General features: G+C 48.1%; 1 protein-coding gene across 1 annotated transcript in view; it reads right to left on the bottom strand.

Annotated features, from left to right (window-relative positions):
• fry (Protein furry) overlaps positions 1 to 15910 on the bottom strand; it is a 542054-nt gene that overhangs the window by 182389 nt on the left and 343755 nt on the right.

Genomic DNA, 15910 nt, shown 5'->3' with positions numbered 1-15910 from the left:
ATTACATTATATTTGGTTGGGTTAAACTCTAACAACCATTTGTTCGACCATTCCTTCAGTTTGTCTAGGTCTTCTTGAAGCCTCAAACAGTCCTCTTCTGTCTTAATCCTTCTCATAATTTTGGCATCGTCCGCAAACATTGAGAGAAATGAATCTATACCCTCCGGGAGATCATTTACATATATCAGAAACAAGATAGGACCGAGTACAGAGCCCTGTGGGACTCCACTGATGACTTCACGCCAATCGGAGGTCTCACCCCTCACCGTAACTCTCTGCTTCCTATCTCTTGACCTCCTCTCTCGTAATTTCGAACTCTTCCAAGGCCACCTGGTTTACTTCCCTTTTGTCGGAAAATCCGACACCATTTAATAATATACAGACAGATAATAAGTGCTGCTGTATTACCAACAAGTTACCCATAGAAAACGTAACTTGTAGTGGAATTTCCGTCTAAAGAAAACGGGATATCATCACCACATACTATTATAATTCACCAGCTATTCTGCTGGGAATTATTCTTAAATACATTAGTCTTTGGACTTTACCATCATAAAACCATCTTATATAAATTAACTTAATTATCAATATTAAAGTAGAGTAAATGTGACCCTTCTATCACTTTCTGAAATGTGGACAATGTAAGCCAGGCGTCAGAGTGAGGAGGAGGGCAGCCATTGTTGTTTATTGAGACCAGAGGCTCACACGGGAGCAAATTCGGCTCCTGTTAAATTTACTTGGACGTAGTGTTATGGATACCAAAGGTGTACCATCTGTCAACACGCTGTCAACAAATCAAGTTAAGTGTTCTTTCCGAAACCCATTATCTATCATTAGTGGCCATTAATGTCATTATATAGGGTGACCCGGTTAGAACGCGAAATCGCCTCATACTAAAGGTAATTAAGCCAGGTCTTCATGTTCCATGTACTGTTTTCTCTGATATACTTGTCATATATAGGTATCTGGCTTCACAGCTAGCGCACTTTTGACAGGTCAAGACGAGGATGCAAGATTTGTGCACCAGTTACTGGGTGATATGGAAGCTACCTCAAAGAGGATAATTTGGTGTCTACACCCTAGTTATACCTGGTGGACTAACCTGCTGTACTATAAGATAAGGAACCTCTTCAATGTATGTAGTTACTGTAGTTTGATTGGCTGCATACATATAAATATAAACCCCCCTAATGTGTAGAGGATCGATTTGTGAGATTATGAGATTATTGCAGAAATACAGTCCACTTATCATTATACAAATTGCTATCGAAGTATATAAATTAACGTAAATATAAATTCATATAAATTAAATAAATATAAATCTCACAGGTCGGTTCCCACATTATTTGGTCCTTCGAAACCGAATATTTGGACCTTCGGAACCGGAATATTCGGTCCTATGAACCCACATTTGGTCATCTTAGTACCGGATGAACCAGTTATCCAGTGGATTCATTAAATATACTAGTGCAGTGTTATTTAAACAAAGCCAGCAGTCAAGACGGCAGCGTAGCCTCGAGGGAGCTCAGGAGCCTCCCTCAGCCCAGTTCAGCTTCGTCAGCGGTTTCACGCACACCCACAGATTTGGTGGAGTGTTATTCTGTGAAATGACAGCGCTAATATAGAAACCAGCCAAATTAGTGACCGTGTCGCGAGATTGTTCACGGATTTCGTGGTGTTACATTTCGCGAGAGATTATCTACGAATTTTGTGGAGTTTATTTCGCGAGGTCACTAATAATATTTAATACTTCTAGATAATATTAGAAGTTTCATAGAGGCTAATTAAGAGGCTATTATCAATAATTGTGTATATTATTTCTCCAAAATAGAGAATTATTTAATATATACTGCACTAGTGTTCTCACAGTATATTTACTAATTGCCAACCCACAACAGGGTAGGATATTAACCATTGACTAGTTGAACTATTTTCGTTCATCCTAGTCCCATTATTACCATAGTCAGTTGTACTATATTGATTAACCTAGCACCATTAATGAATGGTCCAGACCCTATTTTGGGTGTAATTTTTATCAACTCGAGTTGAGTTGTATATATAATAAATTACTTATGATCATTACACCTTTGAGTGATTAATTAGTGTCTCTACCATCCTAGGGTGATATAGAAGAGCTAACCTAAAGGTACTTCCAGTGACACTGGTTTATCACTCAAATCATTAGTGTGGATGATTGTATATATATAATGTGTATTAATTTTAAGTGCTAACCTCTAGTAGAGGTAGGATTATTGCCTAGTGAGTTCAGAATTTACCCTAGGCTATCATTAGTGTTTGTTCAGTATTATGAGCAGCCCAAGTACAAGTCCCACAAGGCTTCACCAACTAGCCAGTATGGATAATGCAGGGAGAATGAAAAGAACCCTTGCAGGTCTTAAAGGCCACTTAACAAGACAGATCAAGAAATGTGAAGATTTGTCACAACAATCAACAGTTGATTATGCTGACCTGGAAAGCTATTATCAAGCAGCTGCAGGTAAATTTGAGCAAATCAAATGCCAAATGGCTGTCCTTGTGGGGACAGACTACTACCATCGATTCATCGGTAGCCCTACTAAATATCAGGGTATAACCATGTTAAACTCTGCAGGAGGTAAATTACTCTCAGGCCCAGTATCAAGCCTGAGGAGACCTATGCCTGCAGATAAACAATACCAGTAGAAATCTAAATTTGTCAGCTGATTATATTTCTCCAGTAGCATTATACTAAGGAGATTACAGCTGACTATAGTAACAGAGGTTGATGTTAGTATCATCATTTAAAGCTGAAGATGAGTTCATGAGGCCTCAGTGGCAAATCAGTGAACAGTAGCCTAAAACAGCTACAAGTCACTGCGACCAATGTCACTGAACCCACTGCAGTCTCAGAACCATACTTTACTTTAATGATGAGCTATTCAATCTTCTGAATCAATTAACTAAATTAAACCCCAATAAATCTGATGACTGATTTGATACATTTATTATTTAATCAAGATGTATTCCATGGGCCTCAGTGTTTATATATCAGTGACCAGTTACCTGAAGAAACTTCAAGTTATATCTAATGTCACTGATCTCACTGCAGTCCCTGAATCATACTTGACTGTAGTACTTGATCACATCCAGTCTTCTGGGTTAAATAATATGTAATTAGGCTTGAATATTAGCCTTTCAAGAGTTGACAGGGAAATGAAATCGCATTAGACTTCTAACCCCTGCAACTCTAGTACGGGACATCCGTCCTGTACGAACAGACGCACAAATGTGTGATTACTAACTACTAACATCAAATTAATCAAATAATTCGAAGGAGGAGTATCGGTGTTCGTCTGTTCTAAAGAGGACTTCGACCCGTGAGCAGCCCCCTGGGGAATTATGTCGGAAAATCCGACACCATTTAATAATATACAGACAGATAATAAGTGCTGCTGTATTACCAACAAGTTACCCATAGAAAACGTAACTTGTAGTGGAATTTCCGTCTAAAGAAAACGGGATATCATCACCACATACTATTATAATTCACCAGCTATTCTGCTGGGAATTATTCTTAAATACATTAGTCTTTGGACTTTACCATCATAAAACCATCTTATATAAATTAACTTAATTATCAATATTAAAGTAGAGTAAATGTGACCCTTCTATCACTTTCTGAAATGTGGACAATGTAAGCCAGGCGTCAGAGTGAGGAGGAGGGCAGCCATTGTTGTTTATTGAGACCAGAGGCTCACACGGGAGCAAATTCGGCTCCTGTTAAATTTACTTGGACGTAGTGTTATGGATACCAAAGGTGTACCATCTGTCAACACGCTGTCAACAAATCAAGTTAAGTGTTCTTTCCGAAACCCATTATCTATCATTAGTGGCCATTAATGTCATTATATAGGGTGACCCGGTTAGAACGCGAAATCGCCTCATACTAAAGGTAATTAAGCCAGGTCTTCATGTTCCATGTACTGTTTTCTCTGATATACTTGTCATATATAGGTATCTGGCTTCACAGCTAGCGCACTTTTGACAGGTCAAGACGAGGATGCAAGATTTGTGCACCAGTTACTGGGTGATATGGAAGCTACCTCAAAGAGGATAATTTGGTGTCTACACCCTAGTTATACCTGGTGGACTAACCTGCTGTACTATAAGATAAGGAACCTCTTCAATGTATGTAGTTACTGTAGTTTGATTGGCTGCATACATATAAATATAAACCCCCCTAATGTGTAGAGGATCGATTTGTGAGATTATGAGATTATTGCAGAAATACAGTCCACTTATCATTATACAAATTGCTATCGAAGTATATAAATTAACGTAAATATAAATTCATATAAATTAAATAAATATAAATCTCACAGGTCGGTTCCCACACCTTTCTCCTAGCACAGTGACCTCACCTTGTTCTGTTGTGAAGACTTCCTGGAACCTTTTGTTGAGTTCTTCACACACCTCTTTGTCATTCTCTCTGTACCTGTCCTCGCCCACCCCAAAGTTTCATTCCCTGTTCCTTTACTGTTGTCTTCCTCCTGATGTGACTGTGTAGTAGTTTTGGTTCGGTCTTGGCTTTATTAGCTATATCATTTTCATACCTTTTCTCAGCTGCTCTTCTCACACTGACATACTCGTTCCTGGTTCTCTGGTATCTCTCTCTACTTTCTGGTGTTCTGTTATTACGGAAGTTCCTCCATGCCCTTTTGTCAAGCTCCTTTGCTTTCATACATTCCCTATTAAACCACGGATTCTTCCTTTGCTTCTCTGTTTTTTCCTGTCGGGCTGGGACAAACCTGCTTACAGCCTCCTGACATTTTTGGGTGACATAGTCCATCATGTCTTGTACGAACTTGGTTCAGAGTTGTGTGTCCCAATGTATATCCCATAGGAATTTATTCATCTCCTCATAGTTTCCCTTTCGGTACGCCAGCCCTTTGTTTCCCAGTTCTTTTTTGGGGGGGGTGATAATTCTTAGCTCAACCAGGTACTCAAAGCTCAATACACTATGATCACTCATTCCCAAGGGGGCTTCCAACTTAACTTCCCTTATATCCTACTCATTTAGGGTAAATATCAGATCAAGCAAGGCTGGTTCATCCCCTCCTCTCATTCTTGTCGGTCCCTTGACGTGTTGACTTAGAAAGTTTCTTGTTGCCACATCCAGCAGCTTAGCTCTCCATGTGTCTGGGCCTCCTTGTGGGTCTCTGTTCCCCCAATCTATCTTCCCATGGTTGAAGTCTCCCATGATTAGTAGTCTGGATCCGTTCCTGCTAGCCACAGAAGCTGCTCTCTCTATTATATTGATGGTGGCCAAGTTGTTTCTATCATATTCCTGTCTGGGTCTTCTGTCATTCGGTGGGGGGGGGTTATATATGACTACTACTATAATTTTCTGTCCTCCAGTTGCTATAGTGCCTGATATGTAGTCACTGAAACCTTCACAGTTCTGAATTACCACCTCTTCGAAACTCCAACCTTCTCTTAGTAGCAAACTAAGGTTTCTAAACTAAGGTTTAGTAGCACACTAAACACACACACACACACACACACACAGTGTGTGTGTGTGTGTGTGTGTGTGTGTGTGTGTGTGTGTGTGTGTGTGTGTGTGTGTGTGTGTGTGTGTCCGTTCGTCCGTTCGTCCGTCCGTTTCATTAAGTACTTCATCTCCTATTCTGTATCCTGTGTCTGGCCTCCTGTTTCCACTGCCTAGTTTCGTTACTTTGCATTTACTCGGGTTGAACGTTAACAGCCATTTGTTGGACCATTCATTGTCTGTTTAGGTCATCTTGTAGCCTCCTACTATCATCCTCTGTTTCAATCCACCTCATAATTTTTGCATCATCAGCAAACATTGAGAGAAATGAGTCTATACCTTCCGGGAGATCATTTACATATATCAGAAACAGTATACGTCCAAAGACTGACCCCTGCGTCTGTGTGTGTGTATTCACCTAGTTGTATTCACCTAGTTGTGCTTGCGGGGATTGAGCTCTGCTCTTTCGGCCCGCCTCTCAATTGTCAATCAACTGTTTTTACTACTACCTTTTTTTCCACACACACACACACACCCAAGGAAGCAGCCTGTGACAGCTGACTAACTCCCAGATACCTATTTATTGCAAGGTAACAGGGGCATAGGGTGAAAGAAACTATGCCCATCGTTTCTCGCCAGCGCCTGGGATTGAACCCGGGACCACAGGATCACGTGTCCAGCGTGCTGTCTGCTCGGCCACCGGCTCCCCATATGTGTATATATATATTGTATATGTATATGTATATGTATGTGTGTGTGTGTGTGTGTGTGTGTGTAATTACCTAAGTGTAGTTACAGGATAAGAACTACGCTCGTGGTGTCCCGTCTTCCCAGCACTCTTTGTCATATAACGCTTTGAAACTACTGACGGTCTTGGCCTCTACCACCTTCTCACCTAACTTGTTCCAACCGTCTACCACTCTGTTTGCAAAAGTGAATTTTCTTATATTTCTTCAGCATCTGTGTTTAGCTAGTTTAAATCTATGACCTCTTGTTCTTAAAGTTCCAGGTCTCAGGAAATCTTCCCTATCGATTTTATCAATTCCTGTTACAATTTTGTATGTAGTGATCATATCACCTCTTTTTCTTCTGTGTTCTAGTTTTGGCATATTTAATGCCTCTAACCTCTCCTCATACATCTTGCCCTTGTGTGTGTGTGTGTGTGTGTGTGTGTGTGTACTCACCTAATTGTGCTTGCGGGGGTTGAGCTCTGGCTCTTTGGTCCCGCCTCTCAACCGTCAATCAACTGGTGTACAGATTCCTGAGCCTATTGGGCTCTATCATATCTACATTTGAAACTGTGTATGGAGTCAGCCTCCACCACATCACTTCCTAATGCATTCCATTTACTAACTACTCTGACACTGAAAAAGTTCTTTCTAACGTCTCTGTGGCTCATTTGGGTACTCAGCTTCCACCTGTGTCCCCTTGTTCGCGTCCCACCAGTGTTGAATAGTTCATCCTTGTTTACCCGGTCGATTCCCCTGAGGATTTTGTAGGTTGTGATCATGTCCCCTCTTACTCTTCTGTCTTCCAGTGTCGTGAGGTGCATTTCCCGCAGCCTTTCCTCATAACTCATGCCTCTTAGTTCTAGGACTAGTCTAGTAGCATAATTTTGGACTTTTTCCAGCTTCGTCTTGTGCTTGACAAGGTACGGGCTCCATGCTGGGGCCGCATACTCCAGGATTGGTCTTACATATGTGGTGTGCAAGATTCTGAATGATTCCTTACACAGGTTCCTGAACGCCGTTCTGATGTTAGCCAGCCTCGCATATGCCGCAGACGTTATTCTCTTTATGTGGGCTTCAGGAGACAGGTTTGGTGTGATATCAACTCCTAGATCTTTCTCTCTGTTCGTTTCATTAAGTACTTCATCTCCTATTCTGTATCCTGTGTCTGGCGTCCTGTTTCCACTGCCTAGTTTCATTACTTTGCATTTACTCGGGTTGAACTTCAACAGCCATTTGTTGGACCATTCACTCAGTCTATCCAGGTCATCTTGTAGCCTCCTACTATCATCCTCTGTTTCAATCCTCCTCATAATTTTTGCATCGTCGGCAAACATTGAGAGGAACGAATCTATACCCTCTGGGAGATCATTTACATATACCAGAAACAGTATAGGTCCAAGGACTGACCCCTGCGGGACTCCACTTGTGACGTCTCGCCAATCTGAGACCTCACCCCTCACACAGACTCGTTGTCTCCTGTTGCTTAGGTATTCCTCTATCCACCGGAGTACCTTCCCTCTCACTCCAGCCTGCATCTCCAACTTTCGCACTAGCCTCTTGTGTGGTACTGTATCAAAGGCTTTCTGACAATCCAAAAATATGCAGTCTGCCCACCCTTCTCTTTCTTGCCTTATTTTTGTTGCCTGGTCGTAGAATTCAAGTAACCCTGTGAGGCAGGACCTGCCATCCCTGAACCCATGTTGATGCTGTGTTACAAAGTTCCTTCGCTCCAGATGCTCCACTAGTTTTTTTCGCACAATCTTCTCCATCAGCTTGCATGGTATGCAGGTTAGGGACACTGGCCTGTAGTTCAGTGCCTCCTGTCTATCCCCTTTCTTGTATATCGGGACCTCGTTAGCTGCTTTCCAAATATCTGGCAGTTCCCCTGTTGCCAGTGATTTGTTATACACTATGGAGAGTGGTAGGCTCAGTTCTCTTGCTCCTTCCTTTAGAACCCAAGGGGAGATTCCATCTGGGCCTATAGCCTTTGTCATGTCCAACTCTAGTAAACACTTCCTTACTTCCCCACTGGTAATCTCAAACTCTTCCAGTGGTTCCTGGTTAGCTATTCCCTCACTTACCTCTGGAATTTCTCCTTGTTCTAAGGTGAAGACCTCCTGGAATTTCTTATTCAATTCCTCACACACTTCCTTGTCATTTGTAGTGAATCCTTCCGCCCCTATCCTTAATCTCATAACCTGTTCCTTTACTGTTGTTTTTCTCCTAATGTGGCTATGCAACAATTTAGGCTGAGTCTTTGCCTTGCTTGCGATGTCATTTTCGTATTGTCTTTCTGCCTCTCTTCTCATCCTGACATATTCATTCCTGGCATTCTGGTATCTTTCTCTGCTCTCCAGTGTCCTGTTATTCCTATAGTTTCTCCATGCCCTTTTACTTTGCTGCTTAGCTAGCCTACATCTTTGATTAAACCATGGGTTTCTCATCTTCATTTCTCTATTTTCCTTTTGGACTGGGACAAACTTGTTTGCTGCGTCCTTGCACTTCTGCGTGATGTAATCCATCATATCTTGGGCCGTCTTTTCCCTGAGCTCTGTTTCCCATGCTATATCTGTTAGGAATTTTCTTATCCCCTCATAGTTTCCCTTTCGGTATGCTAACCTTTTGGTTTCGGTATCCCTCCTCGAGTTCAATAACCCTTCTTCAATCAAGTACTCAAACACCAGTACACTGTGGTCGCTCATTCCTACTGGGTCCTCAAAACCGATTTCTCTTATGTCGGAGTCGTTCAGAGTGAAGACTAGGTCGAGTCTCGCTGGTTCGTCATTGCCTCTCATCCTTGTGGGTTCTCCGACATGCTGGGTTAAAACACACACACACATGCTGTGTAATTACCTAAGTGTAATTACCTAAGTGTAGTTACAGGATGAGAGCTACGCTCGTGGTGTCCCGTCTTCCCAGCACTCTTTGTCATATAACGCTTTGAAACTACTGACGGTCTTGGCCTCCACCACCTTCTCACTTAACTTGCTCCAACCGTCTACCACTCTATTTGCGAAGGTGAATTTTCTTATATTTCTTCGGCATCTGTGTGTGTGTGTGTGTGTGTGTGTGTGTGTGTGTGTGTGTGTGTGTGTGTGTGTGTGTGTGTGTGTGTGTGTGTCCGTCCAAAGTAGGAGGGCAGGCCCTTGAGGCCTCATTGTACTCTCCAACATATAACACTGAGGGAATGTAAGTGTCACAAGCCAGTCACATTGCGCCCAAGTGCCACTGTTTAATAAGTATCGGCTTCTATACAATGGGGGTTGAATAGATGTCGTTATTTACGATTTAATGGGGTTATATGAGGCAAAGCTCAACGCTTTAAGCCACATTGATACTCTGTCCACAGAACATTCTCTTTCTCAAATTATATACACTGATGGTTCTGTAACGTACGATTACGTTACATTGTTGGGTAGATTAGTTACACAGTGTTTAGTGGGTTTTCATATTTACTTAGTAGTCTTGGTTACACAAGTCAGTTGTTGGCAGTGTCGTAGACGTTGAGAAGGTGCTTGGAGCAGAGCCGAGAGCTGAGAGAGGCTGGAGTCGCGGAGCTCTATGTGGGAGAGTGTGGCGGCTCGATGGGGTATGTTGAGTGTCTAAACTCGATGAGACCGAGAGCGTGGTACCTGGATGCGGTCATAGTCTGCTGTCTGCTCTGTCGAAGCTGGAGTGTCTTGGGATCGATTAGAACTACATACGCATAGTGCTACATTCTTGAGGCTGAGGTGGTGTGGTAACTCCAAAGCGTCTGTACTGAAGTTATAACTGAATCACTGTGGAAATTATACTGACGGTTACTCGATTGATTGATTGATGAAGATTAAGCCAGCCAAAAGGTGGCACGGGCATGAATAGCCTGTAAGTGGAGGTCCTTTTGAGCCATTACCTAGTATCAATAGATGATACTGGACATCTGTGGAGGTGCGACCGCACCCTGCGTGACGGGAGATGTCTCCCGTGGATGGTTACTCACTTCTCGATTGCTTATATGATTGGACTACACCTCGTATCATCCTCATATAGGTTGGAAGGATGGAAGGAATGTTAACTGTAATTAGGGAAAAAATTTGAGTTCATCATTAGTGCTAATGAGAGTTGCCATTAAGCTAATGAGAGATTGGAGCGAGTATATTGTTTACTCGCTACAGTTCCCTACACCGCCCCAGCGGGTGCAGCTGGAAGTGCAGTTGTCCTGACAATGGGCGATGGCTTATATTTTGAGTCAGAGCTACAACCTGATTGCCAGTGACATGACACACCTCTCACACAATATATACTTTTGTGTGTTCAGTTGATTTTGGTTTGCTTAAAGTAGTATTATATTTTGAGTGGGGAGTCCGTATAAACAACTGGGCCTCTACCCTTCAGACTGAACTATTTGCCTTGCTTCTTGCACTGAAATGTGTACAAGTCTCCAAACTTGATATATTAATTGTAAGTGACTCTTTGTCATCCTTAATTGCTCTTGACTCTTTAAGACATAACTGTAACATGCTTCGTGTCTGAAGCTAGACACATGTGCAAGAACATTATTAATGACAGTAACAGAGTCCATTTCATGTGGATTCGTCTCATGTTGGCCTCCGAATGCATAATAAGAGCTGATGAGTTAGCTGAAGAATCTGCCTTCAGTGGAGAACAGCTTATCAAACAAATAGATTAACATTTACCAACCCTTAAAATCTTATGTTATCTTGTAGGTGCAAAATTGGGAAATCTTTTAAGAACAGCATCTATGTTTGACAAATGGTTATTTCCTAACTCAAACAATGTGGGGTTTATTATTCTACACATATTTCTAATGTCTCTCAGATGTTCACATTTTCGAAGATAGTGGTCAAAGCGATTTCCGTCACTCTCACCACAGATTCTGCAACTCTGCTGCTCAGCTGTTGTTTCCATTCCGAATCTCCATGGATATTTATATCCAAGACGGATTCTCGCTATTACTGACTCTCTCCCGCATATTCCTCCTCTTCGTCCATAATGATTGGGATTGCCAGCTGCAACCATGTTGTACCATCGTACAGATTCACTGGTTTGTGCTTCTATCCTCCTTTCCTCAGTTACCTTGTCACGGTGATGTTGCCTGATAATACCTCTAATTTGTAGTTGAGTCTTGGGTATGAAGTATTCAATATGGTCTCCTTCAGCGCCTTCAGCAGCCAGCACATCTGCTCGTTCATTCCCACATATCCCAACATGGGAGGGGATCCACAGAAACTTGATGACTCTTCCCTGATTGGTAAGTACTCTCACAGCTCTCTTAATTTCAGCGACTATTGCAAGATTTTCTGTCCGATTTTTACTTAGGCTTTGTAGCGCTGCTTTTGAGTCAGTGCAGATCACTGCGCCATTAGTGTTTCGCTCAAGAAATCTTAACGCCATAACAATGGCAGTTAGCTCTGCTTGTGTCGAAGAAGCATAGTTCTCAATACGTGTTTTTCCTTCATTTCAGCGTTGAAAAGCATTATTCCTAATTACCGTGTATGCAGCATCAGCCCTGCCACTGACAGGATTAGATGACCCATCAGTGTAGATTTGATCTAATTCATCTCCGGCTTCTTTATAAATTTCCCCGAGATACTTGTGCCTCATTTCTTGTGGTATCATGTTGGATTTTTTCGTTGCCATTTCATTGATGATAATCTTGCATGAGTCATCCTCCCAGGGAGGTAACCTCTCTACAGGCAGGAGCTCACGGGCTTGCTCAAGCAGGTGAAGTTCTTCCAGGTAACAGACTGATCTGTGATGCCATTTTTTGCTTCTCCTTTTTCAACGTAAGTACACAGAATTCAGTTGTTTCTTGGTAATATCATTGTAAAGGGGATCTTAATTGCAAGCTTAGCATTTAGTTCCTTAATTCTGATTTTACACTGGGGAGGGACAACTTCTCTGTAGATTAGATGTTTTGGCAGTTCTTGGAACTCCACGAATGATTGTCATGGCTTCATTCTGTATGCTTTCGAGCCTTTTCATATCGCTTTGGGAGTAGGCGCATAAAACTGGCGCAGCATAGTCTATGACGGAGCGCACATAGGCTGTATACATAATTTTAAGCACGGCAATAGAGGCTCCATGTTCATTCCAGGTCATAGCTTGGAATGAAGCGGGCGGCCAGCCCCCAGGTGGGCGTGGGCGGCCAGCCCCCAGGTGGGCGTGGGCGGCCAGCCCCCCCAGGTGGGCGCGGGCGGCCAGCCCCCAGGTGGGCGTGGGCGGCCAGCCCCCAGGTGGACGCGGGCGGCCAGCCCCCAGGTGGGCGCGGGCGGCCAGCCCCCAGGTGGGCGCGGGCGGCCAGCCCCCAGGTGGACGCGGGTAGCCTGCCCCCAGGTGGACGCGGGCGGCCAGTCCCCAGGTGGGCGCGGGCGGCCAGCCCCCAGGTGGACGCGGGCGGCCAGCCCCCAGGTGGGCGCGGGCGGCCAGCCCCCAGGTGGACGTGGGCGGCCAGCCCCCAGGTGGGCGCGGGCGGCCAGCCCCCAGGTGGACGTGGGCGGCCAGCCCCCAGGTGGACGTGGGCGGCCAGCCCCCAGGTGGGCGCGGGCGGCCAGCCCCCAGGTGGGCGCGGGCGGCCAGCCCCCAGGTGGACGCGGGTAGCCTGCCCCCAGGTGGACGCGGGCGGCCAGCCCCCAGGTGGGCGCGGGCGGCCAGCCCCCAGGTGGACGTGGGCGGCCAGCCCCCAGGTGGGCGCGGGCGGCTAGCCCCCAGGTGGGCGCGGGCGGCCAGCCCCCAGGTGGGCGCGGGCGGCCAGCCCCCAGGTGGGCGCGGGCGGCCAGCCCCCAGGTGGGCGCGGGCGGCCAGCCCCCAGGTGGGCGTGGGCGGCCAGCCCCCAGGTGGGCGCGGGCGGCCAGCCCCCAGGTGGGCGCGGGCGGCCAGCCCCCAGGTGGGCGCGGGCGGCCAGCCCCCAGGTGGGCGCGGGCGGCCAGCCCCCAGGTGGGCGCGGGCGGCCAGCCCCCAGGTGGGCGCGGGCGGCAAGCCCCCAGGTGGGCGTGAGCGGCCAGCCCCCAGGTGGGCGTGGGCGGCCAGCCCCCAGGTGGGCGCGGGCGGCCAGCCCCCAGGTGGGCGTGGGTGGCCAGCCGCCAGGTGGGCGCGGGCGGCCAGCCCCCAGGTGGGCGCGGGCGGCCAGCCCCCAGGTGGGCGTGGGCGGCTACCTACGAGGCGTCAGCTCTGATATAATATTGAGAGGACCACCTGCCCCCAGAGAGCGCCTCGGAGAAGCTTACTCAGTTATTAATGAACCGAGAAAAAGCTGCCGACCCGCTGAATAGTGAGAGGAGAAGGGACGGCCTGAGGATAGGGAGGGAGGAGAGGGGACGGCCTGAGGATAGGGAGGGAGGAGAGGGGACGGCCTGAGGATAGGGTGGGAGGAGAGGGGACGGCCTGAGGATAGGGAGGGAGGAGAGGAGACGGCCTGAGGATAGGGAGGGAGGAGAGGGGACGGCCTGAGGATAGGGTGGGAGGAGAGGGGACGGCCTGAGGATAGGGAGGGAGGAGAGGAGACGGCCTGAGGATAGGGAGGGAGGAGAGGAGACGGCCTGAGGATAGGGAGGGAGGAGAGGGGACGGCCTGAGGATAGGGTGGGAGGAGAGGGGACGGCCTGAGGATAGGGAGGGAGGAGAGGAGACGGCCTGAGGATAGGGAGGGAGGGAGAGGAGACGGCCTGAGGATAGGGTGGGAGGAGAGGGGACGGCCTGAGGATAGGGAGGGAGGAGAGGGGACGGCCTGAGGATAGGGTGGGAGGAGAGGAGACGGCCTGAGGATAGGGAGGGAGGAGAGGAGACGGCCTGAGGATAGGGAGGGAGGAGAGGGGACGGCCTGAGGATAGGGAGGGAGGAGAGGGGACGGCCTGAGGATAGGGTGGGAGGAGAGGAGACGGCCTGAGGATAGGGAGGGAGGAGAGGAGACGGCCTGAGGATAGGGAGGGAGGAGAGGAGACGGCCTGAGGATAGGGAGGGAGGAGAGGAGACGGCCTGAGGATAGGGAGGGAGGAGAGGAGACGGCCTGAGGATAGGGTGGGAGGAGAGGGGACGGCCTGAGGATAGGGAGGGAGGAGAGGAGACGGCCTGAGGATAGGGTGGGAGGAGAGGGGACGGCCTGAGGATAGGGAGGGAGGAGAAGGGACGGCCTGAGGATAGGGAGGGAGGAGAGGGGACGGCCTGAGGATAGGGTGGGAGGAGAGGGGACGGCCTGAGGATAGGGAGGGAGGAGAGGAGACGGCCTGAGGATAGGGAGGGAGGAGAGGAGACGGCCTGAGGATAGGGTGGGAGGAGAGGGGACGGCCTGAGGATAGGGAGGGAGGAGAGGGGACGGCCTGAGGATAGGGTGGGAGGAGAGGAGACGGCCTGAGGATAGGGAGGGAGGAGAGGAGACGGCCTGAGGATAGGGAGGGAGGAGAGGGGACGGCCTGAGGATAGGGAGGGAGGAGAGGGGACGGCCTGAGGATAGGGTGGGAGGAGAGGAGACGGCCTGAGGATAGGGAGGGAGGAGAGGAGACGGCCTGAGGATAGGGAGGGAGGAGAGGGGACGGCCTGAGGATAGGGAGGGAGGAGTAGGCAGGAGGGATAGTACAATGGGTGGGATAGGAAAGTTGGAGGACGACTCACAACCCCAACAATAGCCACCACCACCTGGACAATATCTAGTCACCAATTATGTCCACATGTGGTGCACGACCCAGTGACTGCCCGGCACCACACACCTGCACTCTGACACACCTACCCCACCCTTCCCTCACACGTCCACACCTGGTAGGGGGACACCACTGGTGGTGGGGCACCACTGGTGGTGGGGCACCACTGGTGGTGGACACCACTGGTGGTGGACACCACTGGTGGTGGGGAGCCACCGGTAGAGGAGACACAAACTCCAATATTCACATTCCACTGTGAACATTTCACGAGGTCAGCAACACAATATTTTCATCTCTCTGGTTGTATACGTCCCTGGGTGTTGTGACACCTGTCATCCACCCGCTGGTGTGGGTGTTGTGACACCTGTCATCCACCCGCTGGTGTGGGTGTTGTGACACCTGTCATCCACCCGCTGGTGTGGGTGTTGTGACACCTGTCATCCGCCCGCTGGTGTGGGTGTTGTGACACCTGTCATCCACCCGCTGGTGTGGGTGTTGTGACACCTGTCATCCACCCGCTGGTGTGGGTGTTGTGACACCTGTCATCCACCCGCTGGTGTGGGTGTTGTGACACCTGTCATCCGCCCGCTGGTGTGGGTGTTGTGACACCTGTCATCCACCCGCTGGTGTGGGTGTTGTGACACCTGTCATCCGCCCGCTGGTGTGGGTGTTGTGACACCTGTCATCCGCCCGCTGGTGTGGGTGTTGTGACACCTGTCATCCGCCCGCTGGTGTGGGTGTTGTGACACCTGTCATCCGCCCGCTGGTGTGGGTGTTGTGACACCTGTCATCCGCCCGCTGGTGTGGGTGTTGTGACACCTGTCATCCACCCGCTGGTGTGGGTGTTGTGACACCTGTCATCCACCCGCTGGTGTGGGTGTTGTGACACCTGTCATCCGCCCGCTGGTGTGGGTGTTGTGACACCTGTCATCCACCCGCTGGTGTGGGTGTTGTGACACCTGTCATCCGCCCGCTGGTGTGGGTGTTGTGACACCTGTCATCCACCCGCTGGTGTGGGTG

The sequence above is a fragment of the Procambarus clarkii genome, chromosome 46, assembly GCF_040958095.1.
Source record: "Procambarus clarkii isolate CNS0578487 chromosome 46, FALCON_Pclarkii_2.0, whole genome shotgun sequence".
Classification (NCBI taxonomy): domain Eukaryota; kingdom Metazoa; phylum Arthropoda; class Malacostraca; order Decapoda; family Cambaridae; genus Procambarus; species Procambarus clarkii.
This window is presented reverse-complemented; position numbering and strand designations above follow the sequence as displayed.